The sequence below is a fragment of the Podarcis filfolensis genome, assembly GCF_964270895.1.
Source record: "Podarcis filfolensis genome assembly, chromosome: 1".
NCBI lineage: Eukaryota > Metazoa > Chordata > Lepidosauria > Squamata > Lacertidae > Podarcis > Podarcis filfolensis.
This window is the reverse complement of record NC_139604.1, coordinates 7,549,207-7,555,597: the sequence shown is the minus strand read 5'-3', so window position 1 is coordinate 7,555,597 and position 6,391 is coordinate 7,549,207.

Genomic DNA, 6,391 nt, shown 5'->3' with positions numbered 1-6,391 from the left:
TTTGGAGGGGCCTGCTACAAATGTAAACAAAAAAAAAAATTGGGGCAGGATTGACATTATGAAATGGGAATTTCATTTGACTTGCGTTCTGTCAAATAGAACTGAACCACTAGCAAATTTCTGCAAGCTGAACTGCAAGGCCTTTCTTGATTTGCGCATCCTCTCAACTTTGTTATAACTAGAAACACGTCCCTATGAGAGACCTCTCTAGTAATTTCCTGCCACAGAACAATTGCCTTGTGTGTCAAGGTAGAATAGGGACAGAGCCTAGGGCCTGCCGATCAGAAGGTCGGCGGTTCGAATCCCTGCAACGGGGTGAGCTGCCGTTGCTCGGTCCCTGCTCCTGCCAACCTAGCAGTTCAAAAGCACAAGGTGCAAGTAGATAAATAGGTACTGCTCTGGTGGGAAGGTAAACAGTGTTTCCATGCGCTGCTCTGGTTTGCCAGAAGAGGCTTAGTCATGCTGGCCACATGACCCGGAAGCTCCCTGGGCCAGTAAAGCGAGATGAGTGCCGCAACCCCAGAGTCATCCGCGACTGGACCTAATGGTCAGGGGTCCCTTTACCTTTATCAAGGTAGAATACGCTGTTTGGAACGGGGAAAATGTGGATCGTTATCATGAGCAGGTTGGCGTAAATCTTCCAAAATGGTTGCAGGTGGCCCTCCCCTAGCGCAGCTGATGGGCTTCTAAAGGGTGAGGAGAGCATTGCCTGAGATAAGGTTTGGTATCATTTTGGTTTCTTCCTTGCTCTCAGGCATTCGTGGGACGTATAAAGCCCAAATGCCTTTAACTGTGTTCTGATGGTGTTTCCCCATGAAAACCAGCTGCAAGAAGCTCCCAGTTTGAGTGCAGAAATGGAATGGGGAGGGGGCTGCTTCACCCTTTCTCTTCCAGCCAAAAATCGTAGCCAAGTTGCTTTTCCATCAACGGGGCAAATATGGCTACATGCATCCCACCACCCTGTAGAGATCAGGAGGGGAAGGTTATTTGAACAGAACAAGGCTGTGAGGAGGGTGTTAAGCTGCCCTTTGCTTAAACATGCAGCCTCCCATAGCTGCTTTTCATTCTAAAAAACATAAAAAACGATTGAGTTGTTGTTCATTCTCACTTCAGCTGAGGTGACTAGCTCCTGGTGAGATCCTGAAGGGGTGGGATCATAGCTGTCAACGTTTCCCTTTTGTGTGTGTGTGTGTGTAATATTTTTTATTAATTTTAGCATACAAAAATTTTAAGACATACCACACAAATTATTATACATATATCCTTATTTGGACTTCCTTCAGCAACTCTGATAGCCTTCCGTCTTAATTATTTCTCCTGCAATTCTTAACTTAATATTGCCTTTACATTTTCTAACAAATCATTTCTTCCTTTCCATTTTTACAATATTTCTTAAATTACGCCTCACACAACTTTTTGTAGTCCTACAAACGTAATTTGATCATCGCAAATACTTTTCAGATACTCAGTAAATTTAGTCCAGTCTTTGGTAAACCTCTGGTCTCGCCGGTCTCGGATCCTTCCTGTTAGCTTATCTAGTTCTGCGTAGTCCATCAATTTAATCCTCCATTCTTCTAATGTTGGTAGTTGTTCTTGCTTCCATTTTTGGGCCAATAATATTCTTGCTGCTGTGGGGTCATAGCTGTCAACGTTTCCCTTTTTTTTAAGGGAAATTCCCTTATTCCGAATAGGATTCCTCACAAGAAAAGGGAAAAGTTGACAGCTATGTGGGGTGGCCACATGAGTAACAGAAGGGACTTGACTTGGAGAGACTGGTTTTTTGCACTGAAGGATGTGTGATGGATGCAACACATCACTAAAGAGAAATGGTAGAGGGAGTCATGTTTTGTTTCGTTTTGAAGGTGACCCGGAAACTGCAATTAATCCAGAATGCGGCAGCTAAACTGGTGACTGGGAGTGGCCGCCGGGACCACATAACACCGGTTCTGAGAGATCTGCATTGGCTCCCAGTATGTTTCTGAGCACAATTCAAAGTGTTGGTGCTGACCTTTAAAGCCCTAAACGGCCTCAGTCCTATATACCTGAAGGAGCGTCTCCACCCCCATCGTTTAGCCCGGACACTGAGATCCAGCGCTGAGGGCCTTCTGGCGGTTCCCTCATTGCGAGAAGTGAGGTTACAGGGAACCAGACAGAGGGCCTTCTCGGTAGTGGCACCCGCCCTGTGGAACGCCCTCCCAGCAGATGTCAAGGCAATAAACAACTATTTTACTTTTAAAAGACAACTGAAGGCAGCCCTCTTTAGGGAAGTTTTTAATGTCTGATGCTGTACTGTTTTTAATATTCAGTTGGAAGCCACCCAGAGGGGCTGGGGAAACCCAGCCAGATGGGCGGGGTATAAATAATAAATAATAATAATAATTATTGTTGTTGTTGTTGTTGTTGTTGTTGTTTCGTGTGGTCATGTTTTGTAGCTCTTGGCAGGTTAAGGCAATTACCGTATTTTTCGCTCTATAACACGCACCCAACCATAATACGCACGTAGTTTTTAGAGGAGGAAAATCCGTAGGCATGCCACCCGTAGGCATTCCCTCCATAACACGCACAGACATTTCCCCTTACTTTCTAGGAGGAAAAAGTGAGTGTTATGGTGCAAAAAATATGGTAGTTCAAATGGCAGGATGGAAGATTTAGGCACCATTCCTCCTTTTGCACCATTTGAGCACTTTGGGGGCTCCCATATGTTATTAGGAAAGGAACTGTCTGAGCTGAGCACACTCACCCACCACCCATGGTCAGATTCGACAGAGCATATTTCGAGCGGGGAGTAAGTGGGTTTCAATCAGCCCCATAATCCGACTTTGTGTCTTTTCCGTAGCTTCTTTTTTTAATAAAAAAGTCACTTTTTGTATAACTTGTCCCTTTTCAATGTGTGCCTGTGTCTCTAAACTGCAGGCTGCATATCATCTTGTTCCAGAACGCGGCCGTTTCTGAGCTCCTGCCAGAACCGTGTGCTTTTTTTGTCTTGTTTTATGGAGTCTGCAGTCCAGATAACATTGCAGCCAAAGTCAGCATATTTTACCCCTCTCCCCACTGTAATTAGTTAATGTTCACAGCCGCCTTGAGGACATAAAGGACTTTTTAAGTAGTGAGAAGTGTTGGGATTCTCAAACCGCCTTCGCGCTTCGTTTGCTTTATCACCCCCAGAATTGAAACCACAATATTATTAGTATTGTGCACATAAATGATGACACAGAAGGTGATTTCTGACATCCTGCGTAGCTCTGGAGTGAAACATGCTATTTTTAGAAGGCTTCCCTGCTAGTTTTGATAGAGCGCGTTGAATGCTGCTGCCCCCCACCCCGCCTTTTAGACGTTACTCTCCTTATTTTCTTCTTCTAAACAGTAACTGTCCCTGCCTAATGCTCTTCTGAAGGTGATGACATTAAGGAGTCTTCTCCCTGACTAATGGGAGACTAGTCTGTGAGCAGAGGAATTTAAAGAGACAGGCAGCTGTGAAGGAGAGACTGTAGCAAAAGACAAAAGGCAAGAAATCCCACAGGGAATGCAGGACAAAAGCATCACTGTTCTTATTTTATCTGTAAGCTGCCTTGAGTCCCTGTCAGGGGAAAAAGCGGGGTATAAATAAATATAATAAAATTATTATTATTATTATTATTACAGTGGTACCTCAGGTTAAGAACTTAATTCGTTCCGGAGGTCCGTTCTTCACCTGAAACCATCTTAACCTGAAGCACCACTTTAGCTAATGGGGCCTCCTGCTGCTGCCGCACCGCCGGAGCCCGATTTCTGTTCTTATCCTGAAGCAAAGTTCTTAACCTGAGGTAATATTTCTGGGTTAGCGGAGTCTGTAACCTGAAGCATATGTAACCCGAGGTACCACTGTAATTGTAATCCAATACAGGCATGACTTTCAGTTAGCCTCATATCTTAGGAATTTGTCCGTACCCACCTACTGGCGTTTATTTACCAAAGCTAGATTAAATGTATTTCCATTGGAAGTTCTAAATGGTAGACTGAGAGGCATCCCCTATCAGAATAGGCTTTGTTTATGTTCCCAGGATGTCGACTGCATGAAGCATATCCTACTACATTGTGGGCAGTACAAGAAAGCAAGGGATCAACTGATCAAACCCTTACCAGCAAATCTGCGGGGAACATCTGAAGCCTCCCATATTAAATACCTTCTGGAGGATAGGTCAAATGAGATTACAGTGACCATGGCAGTTTCTTTCGGACGTCACAAGAAACAAAGACCATCATGCTCTAGACATAACAAAATGACTACTCGGTCTCTTTCGCCTGTTGTTTCGTTGTTTTAACTGTATCTGCCCGGAGACTGTGGTCCAGCGCCGAGGGCCTTCTGGCGGTTCCCTCACTACGAGAAGCCAAGTTACAGGGAACCAGGCAGAGGGCCTTCTTGGTAGTGGTGCCCACCCTGTGGCACGCCCTCCCATCAGACGTCAAAGAGAAAAATAACTACCAAACTTTTAGAAGACATCTGAAGGCAGCCCTGTTTAGGGAAGCTTTTAATGTTTAATAGGTTATTATATTTTAGTGTTTTGTTGGAAGCCGCCCAGAGTGGCTGGGGAAACCCAGCCAGATGGGTGGGGTATAAATAATAAATTATTATTATTATTATTATTATTATTATTATTATTATTATTATTATATCTTGTTTTGAAATTGTTTTGTGGGTCTATGGACCACAATAAAGATATTTGAAATAAATAACTGTTGCTTTTGGGTTTTTAGGAATAACTCTCCAAAAAAAAGCACACAGATGTGAGTTTTGATGACTCCTACATCTCTTCCCAGGCCACCCCAAGACATGCTGCCTCTTGAGTTGGGTAGGCCTTGCCACCTCTTCCTGTCTCCTCTTTTCTCCCCCTCCATCTCCATCATCTCATCTGGCTGCTTTCTCACCATGGCTTTCCATTCCTTACTCTGCTGACTAGTTCAATTTTTTTAAAAGATCAGATGCTACCTTGGCACAGGAATTTGCAGCGGCGGCGAACTTCTGTAGCTGCCATCACAGTTGGCTGCCATCAAGTGAATGAATACTGTGAGCGCCATTGGCTAGCAACAGAATGACCTGAGCTCATCTTCCATAGCCAGCAGTGCTGGCTTGGCCTGCTAGGATTCATAATTCTCCCAGAAGAGTTTGCTAGTTAATATATTGTGATATTATAGTGGCAGGATTGCCAGCACTCTTCCATTTACCCAGTTAGTCCAGAAGCCTCCAGGATTTCTTTGTATGCATATCAGAATCAAAGAGTGTGAAAGTGGGAAGGTGTGATAGCCTGGGACTCGGGCTCGGACTCAGAGCCAGAGGAGTCTCAGTCTGCATCGGATCCTTTGCCTCAGGCGGCAGCTGAACCTAGTCCAGGGCCTGATTCTGAAGAGCCCCAGTCTGCACAGGTTCCCCTGCAACAAGCACCAGCTGGGCTGAGTCAGGGGCCTGAGCCTGCCCTGGCTCCAGCTGCGGGGATTACCTCGTTGCCTCCAGCTAGGCAATCACTTACAGCTGCTCCACTACCAGTTGGGTCAGGAGAGGCTGAGGCGGCCTCTGGGTCTAGTAACCCACCGACATCTCCTGAGCTGCAGAGACTCGGGTCTGAGAGGAGAGACCTGAGTACTTGCAGGAGGAGTGCTTGCCTTTGGGCGAGACAGCGAGGTGAGTCACTGGGGGATCAGGACCGGCCATTACGCCAACAGAGATAAAAGGCTGCTGGACTCCACCCCAGGTTGCGGGAGCAACGTTGCTGTTTGCCAGAACCTGCCTGGGATCCTGTGCCTGACCTCGCCTGGTTTCCTGCCTCGTGTCCTGCCTTGGCCCTGTCGGACTGACTCCTCATGGAACCCTTGGATCCGGGACCAGACCTGGACCGCGTTACTCGGGTTACCCCCGGGCCCGGCAGAGTATATAGGGGAGCTCCAGGACTATCTTTTCCCCGACCAGGAATAACAATGTCGTCTGCCAGAGAGTCCAGGTAATTGATGGTGATTGATGGACTCTCTGTGCACTGGCAAGAGAATGAGGTGATAACAAAGCTTTCACCTTTGACAATTGTTTGAGACAAAACTACCACCGAACAAGTCAGAGAATAAGGTAGCTTGCCATTATGTGGCCTCATCTGCACTATGGTAGTAGGGTGTGTTGAATTTTTCAACTTTCAAATTCCAAAAATCAGGGGTGCTGAAAAGTTTTTTATTTAGGCCCCTCACTGAAGAAAGATAGAAAAATGAAGTTTCACTCCCTAAAATGACACACCTTATAATAGGGCTGGATCATCCCATTTTAAACAGTCATGGCTTTTCTCAAAGAATCCGGGGAATTGTGGTTTGTTAAGGGCATTGAGAGTTGACGTCTTTTCCCTCCACTGAGTTACAGTGGCCATGGAAGGTTGAG